The 24150-nt window shown below is 38.3% G+C and overlaps 1 protein-coding gene and 1 non-coding gene across 3 annotated transcripts in view; one reads left to right on the plus strand and one right to left on the minus strand.

Moving 5' to 3' along the window:
- Positions 1-24150, plus strand: part of LOC138716254 (uncharacterized) — a 619716-nt gene that overhangs the window by 296348 nt on the left and 299218 nt on the right. The window lies entirely within an intron of this gene.
- Positions 19033-19105, minus strand: TRNAN-AUU (transfer RNA asparagine (anticodon AUU)). Its single transcript has one exon. It is a non-coding gene; the product is annotated as a tRNA-Asn (tRNA).

Consider the following 24150-nt stretch of genomic DNA (forward strand, 5'->3'; position numbering starts at 1 on the left):
TCGATAAAATGAAACAAATGCTAGGGAAGCGATAAAATTAAACAAATGCTAGGGAAGCCATAAAATTAAACAAATGCTAGGGAAGGGTTACAATTAAACAAAAGCTAGGGAAGCGATAAAATTAAACAAATGCTGGGAAGCGATAAAATTAAACAAATGCTAGTGAAGCGATAAAATTAAACAAATGCTAGGGAAGCCATAAAATTAAAGAAATGCTAGGGAAGCGATAAAATTAAACAAATGCTGGGAAGCGATAAAATGAAACAAATGCTAGGGAAGCGATAAAATTAAACAAATGCTGGGAAGCGATAAAATTAAACAAATGCTGGCAAGCGATAAAATTAAACAAACGCTGGGAAGCGATCAAATTAAACAAATGCTAGGGAAGCGATCAAATTGTGCGATAATCAGCCATCATTGGTTGAAATACGTCGTTTCGTATACCGTTTTATTGGTGAAAATAGTATGACGTAGTGAAAGTGTAATACTCATAAAAAAATTGAAAGAGTTTTAAACAAAATACGAGAGGCAAACACTTCAATGATATATAAGGCATTGATATTATAGTTACGTTTCTTTGGCGTGGCTCTCAACTTCTGACACTGCAGAAGTGGCCTCAGCCACAGTGGATGTTGTTTGTGGGCACTCTGTACATACGCTATGCAAGCCGAGGCATCAGTGGAAGACAGCTCCGATCGTGATACAATGGCCGGGCCGCCACACACCACTCACCTGAAAAACAGTCGCAGTCCATCAGCGTGATTGTAATGCTGATTACCAGGCGGCTCTGGAATCGCATCCTAAACAAGTGACGAACTTCATTAACCCAAGCTGCTTCTGCCGTTGTATCATCCATCATTGTTATTTACTGCGATATTCCGCGTTTATGAGCTTCCTTGACCCCTAACTGTAACTCTGATAGTAGAGTTCCCGGGTTCGACACACGGTATGGTAGTAGAGAATCACCCCTGTTCCACTGGAACTGGATTTTTGTTGCATGTTTTGATTTCGTCCTGTGTTGTTTTAGTGGTTTCTATTAGGTGCGGGTTCGCGGGTCGAATCCCAGTCGAGAATGATAAAAATCTGTAACATGACTTCCTTTTGTCCAAAAATAAAGCTGCGGATTCCATTTCTTAGATTTGCAGTACTTAAAAGACTCCGTCCCTCAAGGACATGACTCCCAGAAAAAAATTACTACCTTTTTATTTCGTTATTTAACGACGCTGTATCAACTGCTAGGTTATTTAGCGTCCGTGGGATTTATGATAGCGAGTTGAGACCTAGGAATCGAAACCACATCCGAGCGCAACTCTGGATCGGCAGGCAAGCGCCTCAGCCGACTGAGCTACGCCGGTGGCTAAAATTTACTATAGTGAGGATCAGGTAAGAACAGTTCCTAAACAGCAAATATTGCCGTCTTGTCAGTGTTGCCAACTGTTACCAGATATCACACGATCCTACATACTGAATGACTTATTTACGTACTGTACTTTACCTTAATGTTGAAAGATTATTCTAAATAATTCAATAATTTGTAATATTTTCGTAGGCAAACTATACGAGAAAGGGATCAACATGTTAGGTATTTTGTCTGGCAATATGAAATTCATTGGTTTGACTAAACAATTGACTCACGAGACCTAATTTAAAAATGTATTTTGTTTGACCACATGAAATTGTTAGTACTAACTCCGAAAACTTACCTGACTATAGTCTTGAATTATAACCACAACCCAACACATAAAATAACTATTATGTATTAATATTAATTAATTAGTATGTTCAAATTTCACTAGCTTCAAGTAACCGGCTCAGAAATCTAGTACAATTTTAATTTCATGGAACTCCAGTACTGACAACATTTGTCTCATCTGCCAACATAACAGTTACAAAATCACTACCATTTGTAGTATTTATCAGTATCGAAATTCTAAACGAAGTTGGTAAAAGGAAATTCAACCTGCAAACAAGAAAATCACCAAAATCCACTAACATATGTAGTAATAGGGAAAAAATGGTTAGGTTTCACCCTTAGGGTATGAAGTAAGCTGATCCGGACTATAGCTAGAGAGTAATGTATTATGATCAGGCTTCGAGACTTCGGACCCGATAGAGCAGTTCAGTGGGAAATCCGCATAACGGCGTACTGAGTACAGTGGGTGGGGGTACTGTAGAATGAACGCCAACAAATACGCAAAGGAAAACGCTCTGGATTTGAAGGTTCTGACGAATAATTTGGTTTTCATACAAACTGTGTCTGAAACTATTACACGGTTAGAAAAGTCAGAGCAAGAGATGCCGGAAGCCCTCAAATTAATTTAGAAAATGATGCAGAGAATTAATGAGACATCAAGTACACCAGTTACTGAACGTGTGAAACAGAAGTGGAAATCAATTTTATGTAAAAATGACGGATATGGAACATTGCGTAACATAAACAGCAAATTAGTGGGCATAGAGTCAACCGAGAATAAAGGACAGTCTCTTAGAGACTGCAATGATGTTAGGTTTTTTCGTTTTGTTCCTATAAAGTCATGCGACGTAGAACGCAGCTTTTCACAGTACAAACTGTGTTTGGTACACAACTGAAAAAGATTTACGTTTGAGACACTGAAAATGTATCTTGTACATTGCAATTCGGTACTGTAACTGCACTTCCTAAAGACGACCAATAGGCTAAATGACGAAATTAAAATTGCTACTTGCTTATTTCAACCATTAACACTGTGTGTAATTAAACACAAATGCTTATAAAAGACAGGAGAATAAATGATTTTCACATTCTTTTGACATTGTCATTGTGTAATGTGTATTATTTTCAGAATGCCCATATGTGTGCGTTTCCCCATACCACCGTACTCTTCTAAATAGCAACGTTCTTACCTCAACACATCTCTATCTACCTGCAGCGAGTCAACAAACTATAGTACATGCACAGTAAACTTATTGTATCGGGTCCAAAGTCTCGAAGCCTGGTTATGATAATAAATGATTGAACAATTTTTAGTTTTGTCCTTTAAATGTGCAGATATTTGATCCAAAAAATGCAACTTTGTGAAATTCTTTTGCAGAACGAAAAGTTGCATTTTTTTGGATCAAATATCTGCACATTTAAAGGACAAAACTAAAAATTTTTCAATCATTTATTATCATAATACACTGCTGTCTGAAACTGACTGAGCATATTGGAAATTAAATCAATGGCTTTCCCAAAACACGCTATAAAATGTTTCATATAAAACAATTTTTATCCCTAAAAGGAAGCAAAAACAAGCATATTTGAACGACCTAAGGACCAATCACAAGATAGATAATAATTACTGTACAACCAACCAGCGTCGGGCAGGAACCCAAGAGCCACTACATAAATATCTTTGCCAATTCTTATCACAGCTCTGAGGACCATCACAGTAGGGTTATCGATACGTTAGCTCCAGCAATTGAGACAACGCGGCACAACTCATGAGCAGAAGCCGCGGAAATCTACGCCAACACTTAAAATTGTATGAAACATTTTTGTTTGAACTACAGGGACATCATTTTATTTTTACTTCAATTTTTATTGTACCTGAGTTTTTGAATGTACTTCACTCCCACCCCTTCTACTAAGGAAGTTCAAACTCCACACAGAACCAAGACCGCAGATAGTAAGCAGTACTGAGTTACTGAGTATAGTACGTTCCAGAAATATGTTCGCGTTTTCTAGTGACGAAAAAGCTTTCATATTGAATCATATTTTCGCACAGGTACTGTCCGTTTGCCTACGTCGCATCCCGATTTCCCCCACCAGCTTCTGCTCGCCCCTCTGTAAAAGCTGGGCTGTCTTAGCTCTTTTCTGAAAACATTAATTTCTCTTAGGAATTGGACGTAATATTATACAGCTGTTTAATTTAACTTAAATAAAAGGGCCTCGTTAAGTAATTAACTGTCACGTGATTTCCTCCCTTTCTACGATCCTGCGGCATAACCACTTGGACGGACAGTAGATAGCATGTCTGAGTAATTTTATCTTTTCGGGTCGGGCAGAAGTGAAGATTGAATTAACAGTACGTAGAGTAGGTACAGAATTATTTCAACATGAGTTACTACTACGAAGGACGAAACTGGCAATTGGAATTAGATGCAATAGTCTATAGTGCGATAATATGCACAAAAGAACTGAAGCCTGTATCGAAATGAACGGCCACCATTTTCAAAATTATGTTTAAATATTCATATTATGATTATTTTTCAATTTAACTTCTTTCTCTATAGTGTACGCTAATGTGCTGTAGACAGTATAATATACATTGCATAATGAATACGTTCACATGGATAACTCACTTCGTGAGTAAAAACACTTATTCTTAATACAGTACTGTACTTTGATTAAAGAAAAACCTAATGAAAATTATCAAACTCAAAATCGCGATATTTCCTAGTTTACGTAAATGGATGAACTACTTTTCTTCCATCCTATACCTAGTAGAGTGATTTGTGTTTTACGCCAGTATCATCGAACTCCAGTCTTGGAGGGGGGAGCAAGCGATGTTTCCGGTTCTCTAAAGGTATAGCCAGGTTAATGTTAAAAATGTTAGTAAAAATAAAATGATGTCCCTGTATTTCAAAGAATAATTTAGAGTCCAGCCTGTGTGTAACTTAGCTATATCTGTAAATATTATTTAGAAAACAATGAGAAAATTTAAAGTTCAAAAAGTAGTATAACTGAAGTAGTACTGGGTGTTCATTTCAAAGTGTGTCATGACGTCACTGTTGTTGGGTCACCGATTTGAAGCGAGTTTCAGTTTATATGTTAGAGAAGTTGCCTATTATTTAAGGCGTTCTTCAATCTGAACTTGAGAACGTGTACGGTATAACTTGAACGTCGTAGCAACAGATGGCGGTCTGTACGGTCTGTGTGCTACCATAACCTCTTTCGAACTGTGTTTTGCGCCGGCAAGTCGTACGCAGGGTATTTGTTATCATCGGTTGCGTACAGTAACATTCCACAACACAAATCAAATGCTCCGTGTCCATGTTGACCGTCGAAGTTAATGTCAACAAATACGTAAGTAATCGTCTTAACCCTCTCCCCATATCCCAACAGTACATATTTCCAAACAGTTCACATTCCTGCCACTACCGGCGTTACCGTACTTATCGGTACGTACTCTTCAGAATGAACGCCGTACTTGCTAGGCAACTTCTCTGCCTCATAGATTATACACCTCTGCGGAAATGTAGGAAGATTGAATTCTCTAGGCTCATCGGCTAGCCACATGACGGCATACAGCGAGCCATGACACACTTTGAACTGAACACCCAGTAGTTTTTTCATAACAGATACACGAAAGAAAATTTCTTGCGCCAAATAAATTACATATTATGATTTACATAAAAAGGTAACGAGTGAAATTGTATTGCCAACTTACAAGCAAACATTCTGATGGAGGCAGATAAAAAAGTTATTTTTTTTTCTTCCACCATGTTAATAATGTCAAGACAAGTGCTTATACAAATTTTTGGCCTCTCGAACGCAATTACGAGAGCCATAAAAAAATAAGATTTCCTGAAAGAAAGAAAACAAAATCTTAATGAAAACAATTATTGGAACAGATACAACAACTGTTGAGTTATTTTTCAACATATTCCACACTGGAATTGAGAAATTTGTCATACCATGGGATCAACATAGAGGTTCAGATGGCTGTCACTCATTGGTTCGATCCCAGGCGGGAGACTTCTAAAACACAGAGCTACGAAAGTTGATCCCATGGTATGACATACGAAGCGTGTTCTTAAAGTAAGTTCCGTTTTCAATTATAGCCGTCGCATCGCTGCAGTCGTTGTTTTGTGCATGTGTGTTTTCTTCTTCAGTCCTCAGACAAGCTGTGCATGCAGTTTCAGAGCTTCAGTCCGTGTGTGTGGTTAGTTGTGATCAGTTGAAATGTTTAAAGTGATCGAGCACCCCGCCGACTGTGAGATGCGGTCTGTTATCCGTTTCTTGAATGCGAGGAACATCAAACCAGCTGACATTCATCGTAAACTTTGTGAGGTGTATGGTGATGATGCCATTAGTGATGGAATGGTCAGGAGATGGCCACACACAGCTCGTGACACCCAAAATCTCATCTCGAAATTTGGCTTGGAACAAATTGTCCATCCCCCTACAGCCCGGATTTGGCTCCGAGTGACTTTCATCTCTTCCTGCACCTCAAGAAGTTCCTCGGTCAACGTTTTGATGGCGACGATGAAGTGAAAACAGCAGTGCGGGAGTGGTTCACATCGCAGGCGGGCGAATTCTACAATGAGGGGATAGAAAGACTTGTGCGACGACTCGATAAATGCCTCAGTATTGGTGGAGATTATGTTTAGAAGTAATTGAAGTGTTGGGAATACAATGCAACAAAAATGGTTTGTAAATATCTTCCCGTTTACTTACTACACCCTTTTGGAACTTACTTTAAGAACACGCCTCGTATGTCTCAATTTCGGTGGGAAATATGTTGAAAAATATCTCAACAATTGTTGTATCTGTTCCAATAAATATTTCCATAAAATTTTGTTTTCTTTCTGTAAACGGCCCCAGGGAAACTTATTTTTACAACCCTCGTAATTGCGTTCGAGAGGCCAAAATTTGTATAAGCACTTGTTTTGACATTGTTAACATGGTCCCAACGAGAATGTTTGCTTGTTAGTTTACCACTTGATCGTCCGCATAATATTTCCGTCTTTTCTCATGTATTTCAAACGGCAAAGATTATTGGACCACCCGTTATATGTAGCATTAATATTAATAAAATGCCATATGCTATCAGACATAGATTTCATGCGGAATTCAGGAGTCAGGCTTCGACGCAGCAGTCAGGTGTTGAAGGAGTCTTATTTTCCTCATCGGAAGTTCCTTCTGCTGCCTTGTCCTCGGGCGCTGCGCGTTTCGGATTCCATTCCACCACAGATGAAGCAGACCTCGCGAGTGCTGTCGTTCGATGCAGGAAAATCCAGTTTCTTGTTGTGGGCACCGCAGAGTGACTCGATCGGCATTGGCAACTTCGCCTTCTGAACACACGTGTGTGGAGAGAGGCGCAAACGTTCATTGGTGACTCTTGCATTATGTTGTGTTCTTAAAGGTTATGGTGACTGTTTTGTCTGTTTATATATAAATAAAATGATTGATCTATTGATTGATAAGGATCATATTATGTCATTAATGTATTCAGTTATCTGGGATGCCAGTTTTCATCTCCGAATTTCGCAATTTATTTATTTATTCTGGTGTAGTGAAACTAGTTCGATTAATTAAAATGTGTCTCAGTGAAACATACAGCAGAGTCCGTATAGGCCAGTTTCTATCTGATGCTTTTCCAATTCACTGCGGGCTAAAGCAGGGAGATGCACTATCATCTTTACTTTTTAACTTCGCGCTAGAATATGCCATTAGGAAAGTTCAGGATAACAGGCAGGGTTTGGAATTGAACGGGTTACATCAGCTTCTTGTCTATGCGGATGACGTGAATATGTTGAGAGAAAATACACAAACGATTAGGGAAAACACGGAAATTTTACTTGAAGCAAGTAGAGCGATCGGTTTGGAAGTAAATCCCGAAAAGACAAAGTATATGATTATGTCTCGTGACCAGAATATTGTACGAAATGGAAATATAAAAATTGGAGATTTATCCTTCGAAGAGGTGGAAAAATTCAAATATCTTGGAGCAATAGTAACAAATGTTAATGACACTCGGGAGGAAATTAAACGCAGAATAAATATGGGAAATGCGTGTTATTATTCGGTTGAGAAGCTCTTATCATCCAGTCTGCTGTCCAAAAATCTGAAAGTTAGAATTTATAAAACAGTTATATTACCGGTTCTTCTGTATGGTTGTGAAACTTGGACTCTCACTCTGAGAGGAACATAGGTTCAGGGTGTTTGAGAATAAGGTGCTTAGGAAAATATTTGGGGCTAAGCGGGATGAAGTTATAGGAGAATGGAGAAAGTTACACAACACAGAACTGCACGCATTGTATTCTTCACCTGACATAATTAGGAACATTAAATCCAGACGTTTGAGATGGGCAGGGCATGTAGCACGTATGGGCGAATCCAGAAATGCATATAGAGTGTTAGTTGGGAGACCGGAGGGAAAAAGACCTTTAGGGAGGCCGAGACGTAGATGGGAGGATAATATTAAAATGGATTTGAGGGAGGTGGGATATGATGATAGAGACTGGATTAATCTTGCACAGGATAGGGACCGCTGGCGGGCTTATGTGAGGGCGGCAATGAACCTTCGGGTTCCTTAAAAGCCATTTGTAAGTAAGTAAGTAGTTAAGGCCATCAGGCCTTCTCTTCCACTACACCAGGAATACAAATACTATAATAGAAATAAACTTTACGGAGAATTATACCTCCGTGGTTTTCCTAAGGCCTTAAGACAAATGTCAGGATGAGCCCTAAAAGAAATGGGCCACGGACCTATATGCCCTTCCCCATAAAACCCCCCTTTTTCTTTTCACGGCGTCTCTCCTGGCGTTCTTCACCTGCCTTGTCATCGAACAACGGACGACAGAGTCTTCTCGACTCCTCCTGCACTGCGAAATGACACAGTTCATTTCAATGTGCAGATCTACACCAGCCATCTCCTCCTCGTCCCGTCCCGTGATCATTTTGATCACATTTCCGTCCTCCTCGCGTATGTGGTACCTAAGAGGTTACGTCCATTTTCGGTTTTTTCCCCTTCAAAATTTTCTAGAGCTCCTTCAGTGGAGCAGCGTAACCCGGAGTGAGACTAGTGGCCAACAGGCTTGGAGCTCACATATTTAGTTTCGTACAACCCCCAACCCCTTGCAAGGACGTGTTTGCGTACCTTTTAAATTTGTCCTCCCAATTCTCCTCTTTCGATTTTTCGATTTTTTTTTTTTCGAAACAGAAAAAAAATACACTATATACAAAGTAAAGCTACACAAAAAATAAGGAGAGAGAGAGAGAGAGAGAGAGAAAAAAACACTATAAACAAAGTAAAGTCACACAAAAATATACACAGGTTGCAGTCACACAAACTTTAAATGAGTGATTAAGTATCATAATTAATTATATCCTAACTAATTAACTAACATGAACAAGACACTTGCAATTTTAATCTAGAGTAAAAAATAAAAATAAAAAAAACACAAATCAATACTTCTAGCAATACCTGAAAACATTAACTAAGACAAAATTTTCCAATTTAATTTTGAATTGTGATAAAGTCCGGCAGTCCCTGACGTCATTAGGTAACGAATTCCAGAGGCGAGGTATTTCTATAGTATAGGAAGATGAGTATAAAGACGTTCTATGATGAGGGATAGAAAGAAGTGCCTGATGTCGGTTTCGAAGAGTTGTGAGAAATTGAAAGCGCGATAGCAGATAATTCGGAGTAGAAGTATGCATGATTCTAAACAGAAGAGACAGTGAATGTATTGTTCTTCGTTCCTTCAGAAGCACCCATGAAAGTAACTGGAGGGAAGGTGTTATATGGTCAAATTTACGAGTATTGCAGATGAATCGTATGCACACATTATGAACACGTTGTAATCTCTCATCAAAGAGTGAACTTACATTAGTTAGCAAGGAATCGCAATAATCAAAATGGGGCATTACAAGCGTCTGAATAAGATTCTTTTTAGACTAAGTGATAGAAATTCTTTCATGTGGAACAAGGAGTGAAGTTGAGAAAATATTTTTTGCAAATGTGTGTCACTTGAGTGTTCCAATGACGAGATCGAGAAATTACGCCCCATTTTAGTAACAGTGAGCTGATAAATCAAACGTATTGAAAAACGATGAGGAACAATGTAACCATGGTGACGCAAGGAATTACAACTCCTACCATAAGTTTAAGGACACCTCTCCAAAAGTGATGTTTCTCTCCTCTGCCTATACGTAATATGTAAAACTCCTTGATGTTTATACAGGGACTAAATGCCTGTGAAAAGTGAAGTTTTGAAATCTATGAATAACTGATGCAATGTACCGTTATACTCCCATTTTTCTGCATTATCTGTCGAATACAAAATATACAGTAGTACAGTGAAACCAGCGAATAGGGATTATAAAGAATGGACACTTCGCGTCGGTACCTTTGATGTAGCCGCACTGATTTCAATGACCTTCAAGCCAGCTAGAGCGTGAGATTCTGCTTTCTCCCTAGAGTTGGCGCTGACATCACACCAGCTAGCAGTCGACACAGCGGAAATATAACACATAATTAATACATCTAGGTACATTATGTACTCAAATAAAATAAATTGGATCCATAAAATAATAAATCCGTCATTAACTGTAATGTCCAGACTCTAAGAGTTCCTTTATAATGAGAGTTGAGACGTTGACCCCAACAACAATTAAAATATGTAATGATTTGATAGCACTGAAAACGGGGGAAAAAAAAACTCTTATGAGAAGTAAAACCATATACCTATATTATATTATTATACAAATATTAAACGAATTCGATACTTAATTTTATAATGTATTATATTATTTTATAATGTAATTTATTATATCTGAAATATAAAAAAATGATTATTACTACTAGTTTGTCATTGAGAAATAAGGAAAAGCTGTTAACTTGAATTTATTTGAAGCAAAGCGTTACTGGATTATGCAATAAGTTAGGCTATGTTTGGATCCTGTATCTTAACTCTATACTCAATTATTATCTTAGCGTATGCTCGATTACACTAACCTCTAGCGCTTGAAAGTGGAACTAAACCCTGGCGCACAGAGAAACAAAACACAGGAAAATTCGCTCAGTGTCCATTCTTTATAATCCCTATTCGCTGGTGAAACCTCTCATTTACGGACATCGAAGGGACGTAAGACTTGTCCGCATCTGGGAGGTGTCCTTAATTGGGAGGGAGGCTTCCCAATCTAACAGTAAATTTATAATATGCATTATGTATCCCTTCACGCTTTAAATGAAATGTATTACTGTAGTTTAATTCTAAATACAGTCTACTGTACTACAGCAAATTCTTTGCAACTTTGAACTACAGTAGATAAGACCGAAAAATGAAAATACAGTACTGTGCCATGCAATTTTATTCTAGGTCTACAGTTATGCAGTACTGTAATTTACAGTTTTCAACTTAACCTTTACGTTCAGGTGCCATGTCTCTGGAAAAAGAACAACTGATTGAAGTGAGAGAATAATCCTACTAACCCTATCATGTGTCGAATTTCACGGTCGCGGAAATCTTGGACCCATCAGACAGGTTAAATTTTATGATTCTGTTTCTTCACCAACTTCCAGCTAACAAGGGGTAGCCGGCTGGGCTATTGGTAGCCTACGAGACCCTTATTGCCTTCTTTCATGTTAAGAAATTTCTGTACAGTTCTCAAAACTAAATTTTCCATTTTTGTAACATATTAGGGCTTGAAATTCAAGTTCTGTCCGCAGTCAGGAGGTAAAGCAATCTTTAGGACTGTGAAACAGTTGTCCGTGTCTGAGACTGTCCGTAAACGGAGTTTAATTTATCATTATTTCTATATTATTTCAGTTGGGACATAAAAATCTGTCCGTAAATGAGGAGTGTCAATAAGGAGAGGTTTCACTTTATTAGCAGTAGCAATAATAGTGCTCAAATGAAAGTCGAATATTGCCCCAAAGTGGAACATAATCTGCAGTCATCCATGATTTATAGTAGAATACTTTAGATTTATTTCTCCCGCCTGTGTACAGATAACTTGGTGAAACATATAATTGTAGGAATTTCAGCAAGGAAAACGTTGGGAACTAATTTCATAACAGAATGCAACAACAGAAAATAGTATACCTCTTATCGTATAAGTTTAATGCGTAGGTATTTCCATACGTAGACCCAACTTGATATCCAAGACACAGCGAAGCTAACAAGGAGTGTCATACAATACACGAGACGAAAATCCCTCACCACATAGCTTTAATAAGCGAAATTTTAACTGTCTGAGAGAAAAAAAAATTTAGTTTCAGTTGTCAGCGGAAGCACCTTAGATTCTATCGCGTCAGCTGCTGACCAATAATAATTTTGATGACGAGTTCAGATACTCGTCCTTGCAAGGTACTTCCATGAGTCGTCCAGACTCATCAGTAATTTGCAGCAGTATACGTATCCACGTGTACAAAATCTGTAAGGTCACAATCCTAGGGAAAACAATTTACGCCGTGGGCCTGTATCTTATATTAAATACAGTTATTTAATTAAATTAATTTACATAATGGAGAAAAAATTGGAGTATAATGGTACAGTACATCAGTTATTCATAGATTTCAAAAAGGCGTATGACTCGGTTAAGACAGATGTTTTATATGATATTCTTATTGAATTTGGTATTCCTAAGAAACTGGTTCCATTAATTAAAATGTGTCTTAGTGAAACTTATAGTAGAGTCCGTATAGGCAAGCTTCTATCTGATGCTTTTCCAATTCACTGTGGGCTAAAGCAAGGAGATGCACTATCACCTTTACTTTTTAACTTTGCTCTAGAGTATGCCATTAGGAAAGTCCAGGATAACAGAGAGGGTTTGGAATTGAACGGGTTACATCAGCTTCTTGTCTATGCGGATGACGTGAATATGTTAGGGGAAAATCCACAAACGATTAGGGAAAACGCGGAAATTCTACTTGAAGCAAGTAAAGCGATAGGTTTGGAAGTAAATCCCGAAAAGACTAGGTATATGATTATGTCTCATGACCAGAATATTGTACGAAATGGAAATATAAAAATTGGAAATTTATCCTTCGAAAAGGTGGAAAAATTAAAATATCTTGGAGCAACAGTAACAAATATAAATGACACTCGGGAGGAAATTAAACGCAGAATAAATATGGGAAATGCCTGCTATTATTCGGTTGAGAAGCTTTTGTCATCTAGTCTGCTGTCAAAAAATCTGAAAGTTAGAAATTATGAAACAGTTATATTACCGGTTGTTCTGTATGGCTGTGAAACTTGGACTCTCACTTTGAGAGAGGAACAGAGATTGAGGGTTTTTGAGAATAAGGTTCTTAGGAAAATATTTGGGGCTAAGAGGGATGAGGTTACAGGAGAATGAAGAAAGTTACACAACACAGAACTTCACGCATTGTATTCTTCACCTGACATAATTAGGAACATTACATTCAGATGTTTGAGATGGGGAGGGCATGTAGCACGTATGGGCGAACCCAGAAATGCATATAGAGTGTTAGTTGGGAGACCGGAGGGAAAAAGACCTTTGAGGAGGCCGAGACGTAGATGGGAAGATAATATTAAAATGGATTTGAGGGAGGTGGGATATGATGGTAGAGACTGGATTAATCTTGCTCAGGATAGGGACCAATGGCGAGCTTATGTGATGGCTGCAATGAACCTCCGGGTTCCTTAAAAGCCATTAGGTAAGTAAATTTCTGTACTTCCATGTCCTAAATATTTTGTATGTAACTAGTACGAAAGTGTCTTTCCCATACTCACTTGTACGGGAATGTATCATTTTCCGTACTAGTTACGTAAATAACTATAATTTGCACACCAAACAAGAACCTTCGCTTTCTGGATGATAAACAAAAGGTTTTTTTTATAATGCCAAGAAGCAAGGCATGTAATAAATTATACGGTTTAAGCAGAAGTGACAGATGTACAACATTTCACACACACTAGCTGTGCAGGGGTTGCGATCCGTCAGGGCAGAAAATTTCCCACAAAGCTGAGAACATCCTCTCGGGTTCATACAATGTTTCCTTCAGCAAGCAATGATAATTCTCCACTCCGCTTATATTTTCAGTAAGTGAATTAGTTGATGTGTATGCCTCTTATATTAAGACTGTGTATAATTATAACCTTATATTGTAGAGCTTACTTCTTCTAAGACTAGAACGTTCCAGTTCTTGCACACGTGTTATGTCTCTCTGCACTACAGAGAAGTTAGTACGTACTAATGGCAAGGGAGGAATTTTAAAAGACTATTTCGCTCATGTTTCCCGCGCCATAGCGTCGCGGTCTAAGGCATCCTGCCTAGGATTCGCATTACGGAATACGCGCTGGTTCGAGTCCTCATGGGGGAAGAAATTTTCTCATGAAATTTCGGCTAGTGTATGGGACCAGTGCCCACCCAGCATCGTGATGCAGTTGGGGAGCTACGATAGGTAGCGAAATCCGGTTGCGAATGCCAGCTATAACGGCTGGGAGGATCATCGTGCTAATCACACGATACCTCCATTCTGGTTGCATGATCGTCCACCTCTGTTTCGGCATGTGGACGTGAGGCCAGCAGTCGGCTGGTCGGTCTAGGCCCTTCACGGGCTGTAGCGCCACGGATTATTATTATTATTATTATTATTATTATTATTATTATTATTATTGTTATTATTATTATTATTATTATTATTATTATTATTATTTCGCTCATGTACACTGGACTGCACAAGAAATGCCGATACGAAATTATATCGTTTTCCGGAGACTTTAGCAAACATGGCGAGTTTTTTTTTTAAACCTGTAAATACGACTTTTAGGCCTATAACATATTCACGTTATTTCTTAATATACATTATTTACTATTACATTCGCGAAATAGTTCCATTAAATATCACAAGAGTTGTCATTTTGTCGTTAATTTACTAATTAAAATGCCCTGTTTACAATAAAATGTTACTTACTTACTTACTTATTTACTTAATGGCTTTTAAGGAACCCGGAGGTTCACCGCCGCCCTCACATAAGCCCGCCATCGGTCCCTATCCTGAGCAAGATTAATCCATTCTCCATCATCATATCCCACCTCCCTCAAATCCATTTTAATATTATCTTCCCCTCTACGGCTCGGCCTCCCCAAAGGTCTTTTTCCCTCCGGCCTCCCAACTAACACTCTATATGCATTTCTGGATTCCCCCATACGTGCTACATGCCCTGCCCATCTCAAACGTCTCGATTTAATGTTCCTAATTATGTCAAGTGAAGGATACAATGCGTACATTTCTGTGTTGTGTAACTTTCTCCATTCTCCTGTAACTTCATCCCTTTTAGCCCCAAATATTTTCCTAAGCACCTTATTCTCAAACACCTTTAACCTATATTCCTCTCTCAAAGTGAGAGTCCAAGTTTCACAACCATACAGAACAACCGGTAATATAACTGTTTTATAAATTTTAACTTTCAGATTTTTTGACAGCAGACTGAATGACAAAAGCTTCTCAACCGAATAATAACAGGCATTTCCCATATTTATTCTGTGTTTAATTTCCTCCCGAGTATCATTTATATATTTTGTTACCGTTGCTCCCAGATATTTGTATTTTTCCACCTCTGCAAAGGATAAATTTCCTATTTTCATATTTCCATTTCGTACAATATTCTCGTCACGAAATAAAATGTTACATTTGTTTAATTTTGCTGTTTCACTAATAATAATGCCTACAGCTATTGTCAAATGTTTACCCATGAATTTCGTACTGCAAAAAGCCAAGGCTTCGTTGGGCAATAATTATAATAAAATATTAATTATATATTTAATTATAAGGATATTGAGAAAAGCATGTAAATAACAGCTTCTGAAATAAACGAACCATAGATTTGGAAAGAGCGAAAAAAATACTATAAGGACGGATCCTTAACTAAATTTCGGTAAAAATGGCGTCTGTTCCTTTGATAGCAGAATCCTCATTATTGAAAGTATTACAGCATTGGAGTGCTAAAGTTCATTTTATTTATTAATGCGTTGTGAATGGTAGCTAAAAATAAACTATAAACAGAAATGTGATGCTCGATATGATAGAGGAACTGGATTGTGAAACGAATTGTAATAAATTGTGTCATCTCGCTGACGGAGGAGCACCTGCATTTCTGCAGCTGACAACAATCGTTGTCAGAGCCCTTGACAATTCCCTCCTGACTCACTGAATTGCTGTCATGTGGCAAGGAGTGGCGGTTGGTGTTTTCTTCTAGAGATGATTTCTTTGTACGTGGATTCTTGTGGCGTGATTACGTCAAGGTGTGTGGCCTTGATGTCGTGCAACATTATTGAGAACAGAAAAACAAAATGTAACGCAGAATACTTGGAAAACATGCGCATTGCAGACCATTTTAATCTCAAACAGGAAGCTGTCATTGTTTGTTACATTCCCTTTTCGAGTGCCGGTGTATACTAGGTGGAAGATATTCAATGACAGCCCTTTCATGGGACGAAATCTTTGCATAATATCAATGGAAAATCTATCTACAATGTTGGTCCTTTATGTATATGTTACTGTAAATGTACGAAGACCGGTAAATCTTAGAATTTGCGGTATAACCTAACAGTTGTCATTATGGTGAGGTAAAACCCCAAAGTATCTTATTAGCCTATATATTTTGAACTTTTACCAAGAGATGTTGATAAATCTCAGGATTTACCAATTAGTTGTGGTAAAATCTCATTAATTTAATAAAAAAAAATATTTACTAAGATTTGCCATTCTTCGCACTTTTACATAAGTTATCCATTTCTAATTCATCTCTTTATTGTTGTTTTAGGATCTATTTAAAACATAAATAAAAATACCTCAGCAGTGACTGAAATAATTTATATTTATTTTAAATTGAAGTTATTTAAGTATTATTACATTCCAATGTGATTATAATAAACAATATTCCGTATTAAAAATAGTGAAAAATATTATAGTTTTAACCACTGTCTGTTATATTATTCCGTACAAAAATTAGCAAAGCCTTTATATTCCCTCAAACAGTCCAGGTCCACAAATAAAGTATAACGAACATTATGAATGTTAATTCTTGTTACAAGGTTGGCTGTTATGACATTTAGAATTACACAACATGGAAGATGATTTACACAAACTTTTTTTGTTCAACACTTTTTTTAAACAATTACACTTTTTGAACCCTTGTCCTCCAACAAAAGATAGTTTGCCAACCACTTCCCGTACACCAATTTCTTCTGTTCCTACTTCTTCGATGATGATAAAATTTTCTTTGCACAATGTAAACTGGTTCCTACTGTACAATGATTTCAGTTTGCCAGCTTTGGTACCAATTTTACAAAACTCGTCATCTTGAATATTTATGACCATTGCTATTATTGATTTTGCTTCAATTTTTGCCCGGTCTACATTGGGTACCTACTTTAATTCTTAAATTATGTCCGACTGAAAGTTTTGGAATTTTGTTAGAAGTGGCTGCTTTCATTTTCTTTCTTTGGCAGCCTCTCGGAACCGCTTCACTTTATCGATTCTGCAATTATGTCTCAACCTGCACAACGGAGGCAGAATTCTTCGTTCTGGACTCTCGATCTAGCTTTTACCAGCTCGCATCGGTAAATCCTGAGATTTACCAACATTTCTTGGTAAAAGTTCAAAATGTATGGATCTAATAAGATATTTCGGGGTTTTACCGCACTAACACGGTAAATGTTAGGTTATACCGGTAAATTCTAACATTTACCGGTCTTCGTACATTTACCGTAACATATATAACTTCTCTGTCTCACCGACGGATTTGTAATGTAAAAACTGATTTCTATGAAATTATATAAGATATGAGCAATATTACATGTCATAATTCCAATTATATACAATTCTGTGCGTGATGAAGTTAAGATTTGTTATGAAACGGTATCGGTACTTTCATTCAATGTACGGAGAAAGAGGGAAATGTAATATCAGATCGGATTTCCAGGGCAGTCAACCTTACGGCGGTTGGAATTTTGTCAGAAACTGTTTTGAAGGCTGTGGAATCAGAGGAGTCTACAAGAGGTCGCTGAAACACTCGAAAAAAGAGACTTGTGTATTTTATCCAAGGTTGATGAGTCCCAGCGTGTTGCGTCGGGCAACAAAATAAATAACAAGAGAACATCGCCGTATATATAGACGCAGTAATCTTCTGACATACTGAAGCGTGACTCCCATCATTTCTTTGAGGTTTTGAGAAGATAATGTTTCATATTTTTATGAAGATTAAAACAGTTCCTCCGTGTACAATGGTTAGTCATCTGGTTATTAGGGTTGTGGGTTCAAATACTGCCAAGTCGCGTTGTTTTACACCACTTTCATCTCACCGCCCTGTACAATGAAATCTGCGCATCTAGCAGCAATCTTTGGATTGGTTGAAGTTGATAGGATGTCTGTTGTTGATACTGTTAGAGTGTTTGCTTCGTGGCAGCCTTTGAAACCGTCCGATGTCAACTTTTATTATTACTAAAACCCAGTCGACCTGGTTGGCAAGTTGATATAGCGCTGGCCTTCTATGCCCAAGGTTGCGGGTTCGATCCCGGGCCAGGTCGATGGCATTTAAGTGTCCTTAAATGCGACAGGCTCATGTCAGTAGATTTACTGGCATGTAAAAGAACTCCTGCGGGACAAAATTCCGGCACATCCGGCGACGCTGATATAACCTCTGCAGTTGCGAGCGTCGTTAAATAAAACATAACATTTACTAAAACCATAAGCTGTTATATAAACTATAAGCATAGTCTAGTATATACAGTCACGAAGCTTGAGTTGTGAGGGTGCTAGGAACGATAGACTGTGCCGGTACTATTTCGCATTGTCTGTAATGAGGCGATACTACCGATCCTAGTGGTTAGCAACTATCTATGGATGCATATTTACTACGTATTGAGCTTCGTGACTGTATATACTAGACTGTGGTATAAGTACAGAATTTGAATGAAAAAAGCAAAATAGGCCCATCTGTTTGATCCGCAGGGTTTTGTGTAGGGCTACAGTAAGTGTTGGATGATAAATAAGAAAATTTGTTCTGAAGAAAAGTGAATTTATTCGTTTGTCAGAAAGTAACTAACATAATATCCAAATGTCAAACGTCCTCATTGATCCAACCCTGTCCATAATAACTAGGGCTAGGATTTTGATGACCTATAAATCATTAAAAAAAGTCCTAAAAACAATGCATTTATGACCTAAAAATCTAAAAAAAATGCACTAAAAATTGATCTTAGTAGGAAAAGAGGTTTTGTACTACTTAATATTTACACTAGTAATTAAATTAAATTTTACATATTTTTTTCTAAGTAGTACACTTTAAATAATTTCAAGGGAAAAATTGTTCCGGGGCCGGGTATCGATCCCGGGACCTCTGGTTGAATGTACCAGCGCTCTACCAACTGAGCTACCCGGGAACTCCAGCCGGCACTGTCTCAACTTTTCCCTTTATATCCACACAACTCGCGTGGGCTGACGAAACGCCAGAGACCCACATCGAGTGCACACAATCTCTGTGTGACTTGGAATTGTGGTTTTCTGTTAATGTACACAGTGACGTATATATTATGCAAATCTAGTCTTTCAGGTAAAGCTCCCTGTAAAGCAGATTTGAATAATTGATTGGTAGAGCACTGGTACGTTCAACTAGAGGTCCCAGGATCGATACCCGGCCCCGGAACAATTTTTTCCTTGAAATTATTCAAATCTGTTTTACAGGGAGCTTTATCTGAAAGACTAGATTTGCATAGTACACTTTAATCAATTATTTTACCTGATGTAATTTCCATGTATGATCGTTCACCTCTGCTTCAGCATGTGGACGTGAGGTCAGCAATCGGCTGGTCGGTCTTTGCCCTTCATAGGCTGTAGCGCCATGGATTTACTTTACTTTTAGTTTTCATGTAGTCTATCACAAGGCCACTCTTATCCGGAATTAGCAGGTATAGAGGAGTCTATATTGAAGGGGTGGTTGGACTAATCCATTATATGGGGTACACTACGTTAAAACGGCAATATTTGTGTAGAAAAACGATTAAAATAGTATACAAAATAATGGGTATTAATGGAGAAAACATGTAAAAAAATATCAAAGGAAATAAACATTATTTTACATTAATAATGGGGATTTATGGCCAAAATTAAATGAAAATGGCTAAAAAATGACCGAATAACACAAAAGATGCTGTTATGAGTTGAAGCAGGCAACAAAATGCAAAAAAATGCCTTAACAAATGTGTCTTAAAACACTCAGTTTATCACATAACATATAAATACTAAAGCAGCTTTGTTTCTGGCTTACTAGAAAAAAGATGCAATTTCATCAAAATCCTAGCCCTAAATTAATAACGAACAATCCAGCGCTGTGGAGTAACGATTAGCATGCCTCACCGTGAAACGAGCGGGCCCGGGTTCAAATCCTGATTGGGACAACCTTTTCCCTCAACCCAATAAAAGCAAATGCTGGGTAACTTTTGGCGTTGGACCCAGGACTTATTTCGCTGGCATTATCACCTTCATCTCATTCGGACGCTATGTAACCATGGCAATTAAAAAAGCGTCTTAAAATAACCAATTAAAAAACATAACAACGTAACATAAGCGTTTCACACAATTACAAGGATGTGATGAATCGTTTGTCACTTTTTTGTTTGTAAAATCTGAGATCCCTAAATACAACCGGTAAATGATTGGCCGTCAGAACTTACAAGACAGTGCAGCGAGCATAAGAATGGGTGGAAAGATCGGTTACAATGATGAGAGATAAGATACCCTCAAGATAAAAGAAACGTCGGACGATCTTCAAAACGACGGAGGGACGACTTTTAATTGACATAATTCCTGTCCTAATTAAGAAAGAAAATTATTTTAGAGCTCTTAATTTTATTGAGGCACTGATAATGTGGTACAAAAAGACAATAATAATTAACAATGATGGTAATAATAATAATAATAATAATAATAATAATAATAATAATAATCTGTTGTGCCACAGCCCTTGAAGGGCCCAGACAGACCAGCCGGCTGTTGGCCTCCCGTTCACATTTCGATAATTATGCACTACTGTAACAAAAAAAAAAAAACTGAAAGCGTGTTTGGTCATGTTTTACCCAAGTTACAAGCTTGTAGGTAAAGGTTGTTTACTACAGTTAGGGCCTACTTTCATTCTATATCTTATGGTAAATAAGTAGTTTTGTAACGTGTAGAGACTGGGAAAACAATTTAATAAAATCATCCGAATCATACTCGTTCATTTTATAGGCAATGTTGCAGGTCGCATTTAAAAAACCTAGGAATTTTAACATTTTCTTCAGTATATTTTCTAGGACTTCTTGTCATACGTACATGACAATTTTGCTTAGGTTATTCTTTTAAGCTTTCATTCTAGGAATAGCCCAAGTGTTTTAAATTTAGCGTACATAAGTTTTTTTTTTAATTTTAGATTAAGTTATTAGCACGTATTTAACGAAACACTAGGTTTTTCCACTTCAGTATAACTGATTTATGCAAACGAAATTTTGATAGCTTCACAATTCCAACGCCAGAGGTTCGCAGGAGACGCTGTTTTTTATATTAAAAGCTTTCCTTTGCCATTGCTGTCCTCCTTTTGACTTCCTGGAAGCAGCTCATGTTACTGCTTATAGTACACCCCAAGTATTAGAAGCTGTCCACTTGCTCTACTGCCTCATTTAGAATTCGCAAGTTTATCTTCTTTACTTTCCTTCCTATGACCATGGTCTTCGTCTTCTTTGAATTTATCTTCATCCCATACTGCTCACAGCTGTCATTTAGCTCCAGTAGCATATCCCTTGGTATCGTCCCTCTTCTGTTAACAACGCCATATCATCAGCAAATCTTATACACTTTATTCTTCCTCCTACTTTCACCCCTCCCATGTTCTGAAAACAGTTCTTCACCAAATCCTCCAAGTAGATGTTGAACAGGGAAGATGATAAAGGGCGTCCCTGTACTCCTCACCCTATTTCACTTCCTTCAGACATTTATTCTCCTATCCTGACGTCCACACCTGTGGAGTAACGGTCAGTGCGTCTGGCCACGAAACCAGGTGGCCCGGTTCGAATCCCGGTCGGGGCAAGTTACTTGGTTGAGGTTTTTTTCCGGGGTTTTCCCTCAACCCAATACGAGTAAATGCTGGGTAACTTTCGGTGCTGGACCCCGGACTCATTTCATTTCATTCAGATGCTAAATAACGTAGATGTTGATACAGCGTCGTAAAATAACCCAATGAAATAAAAAAATAACTCAACAAATCTTATGCACTTTATTCTTCTTCCTATTTTCACCTCTCCCATGATCTGAAAACAGTTCTTCACCCAATCCTCCAAGTAGATGTTGAACAGAGAAGATGATCAAGGGCGTCCTTGAACTCCTCTCCCTATTTCACTTCCTTCAGACATTTATTCTCCTATCCTGACGTCCACACCTGTGGAGTAACGGTCAGTGCGTCTGGCCGCGAAACCAGGTGGCCCGGGTTCGAATCCCGGTCGGGGCAAGTTACCTGGTTGAGGTTTTTTTCCGGGGTTTTCCCTCAACCCAATACGAGCAAATGCTGGATAACTTTCGGTGCTGGACCCCGGACTCATTTCACCGGCATTATCACCTTCATTTCATTCAGACGCTAAATAACCTAGATGTTGATACAGCGTCGTAAAATAACCCAATAACCCAACCTATCCTGACTTCGGCTCGTTGTTTCATATAGCCTAAAAGTGGCTGAACAACCTCTTGTCTTTCCAATCCACACCTATTTTATAGGATGTCCATCAGTTTGTTCCAATCTATTCTGTCAAACGCCTTTTCCAAGTTCACAAATACTACATACACTTCTTTATTCTTTCCTAAGTATTTTTTGCCGGTTGTTCGTAGTAGTCCAGTTGCATCTCTCGCACCTGTAAGGAGAGGTAAATCGCCTTATTTCTGCCCAGAATCGAACCCGGTCCATATGGACTTGTAGCCAGACACGCTACTACTCGAGATGGAAGGGGGGGGGAGATGTAAAATATTAAATTTCAGGGAGCTTTCAGTGAACCCAAGGCCATCCATCCCCGTCAGCCATATCTCAATCAACCCTCGGCAGCATTTTCGTGACGGGGTTTTTTATACAGCTTGTTAATAGTCAGGTAGGGCTGTGAGGCAAAGGGGCAGACGGCGACATCCTCCCCCATATTTCATTTTTAAAAGTTTCTTTTTAGTGTTTCTCTAGAAGCATGTAAAAATTCCTCAGTCCATCGACGTGGAAGCGACGGAGAGCGATATGTCAGACGGTGCGAGATGGATTGTCCTGGGCACCTGATTGGACAGGTAGTAATGGGCGGGCTATTGTTAATAGGAGGGCAAGTGGGCTCTATCTGACGGGGCATCAGGGGGAGGGACGAATATGATTTCGGCCGACTTGGGGAAGTGTCGCCATGATAAGAAATTGCAGACCAATTGCTTGCACGTCCGTCGCCATCATCCGCCATGATTGAAATTCATGCCGTCGCGTCGATCGTTCAGTTTAGTGGTCGTTAAACGTTTGTGCCTTGTTCCTAGGGTTGCCAGGGCCCCCGTATTTCCTGGATTTTCTAGTATTTCACACAAATTTTGTTTTGTGTTCTAGTTCAAGTGGTTTGATGAAGATTGTTGCATGGTAGTAAAGGAAACAGGCAAAATTGAAATTCTTACAGGATCCAGTTGAGGTGAATAGAGATAATTATTTCAATGAAAGACGGGAAGCAAATCGTACGCTTAGGAATAAAAAGAGAGATTACTTGAAGGAGAAACTGAATGAGGTAGAAACAGATAGTAAGAATAAAAACATTAGAGATTTATATAATGGCACAAAGGAATTCAAGAATGGATATCAGGCAAGGGTAAACGTGATGAAGGATGAGAATGGTGACTTGCTTGCAGACGCTCATTCAATCCTGACCAGATGGAAAAACTATTTTGGACAACTACTAAATATACATACGCCTAATAGAAATGATCGGGACGGAATTCAAATACAAACTGCTGTGCCATTTATACCCGAACCCACACTTTCTGAAGTCGAAATTGCGATAGAAAATCTGAAAAATTATAAGTCTCCAGGTATCGATCAAATTCCAGCAGAATTAATACAAGAGGGTGAAAGCGCATTATCTAACGAAATTTATAAACTTGTACTTGCTATTTGGGAAAAGGAAATTGTACCAGAACAATGGAAGAGTCCATAATCGTACCTATCTTTAAGAAGGGGGACAAGACTAAATGTACTAACTTTCGAGGAATATCACTTTTGTTGACGTCGTACAAAATTTTGTCCAATATTCTTTTGAGAAGATTAACTCGATATGTAGATGAAATTATTGGGGATCATCAGTGTGGTTTTAGGCGTAATAGAGTGCTAGTTGGGAGGCCGGAGGGAAAAAGACCTTTAGAGAGGCCGAGACGTAGATGGGAAGATAATATTACAATGGAT

The sequence above is a fragment of the Periplaneta americana genome, chromosome 16 (assembly GCF_040183065.1).
Source record: "Periplaneta americana isolate PAMFEO1 chromosome 16, P.americana_PAMFEO1_priV1, whole genome shotgun sequence".
Taxonomy (NCBI): domain Eukaryota; kingdom Metazoa; phylum Arthropoda; class Insecta; order Blattodea; family Blattidae; genus Periplaneta; species Periplaneta americana.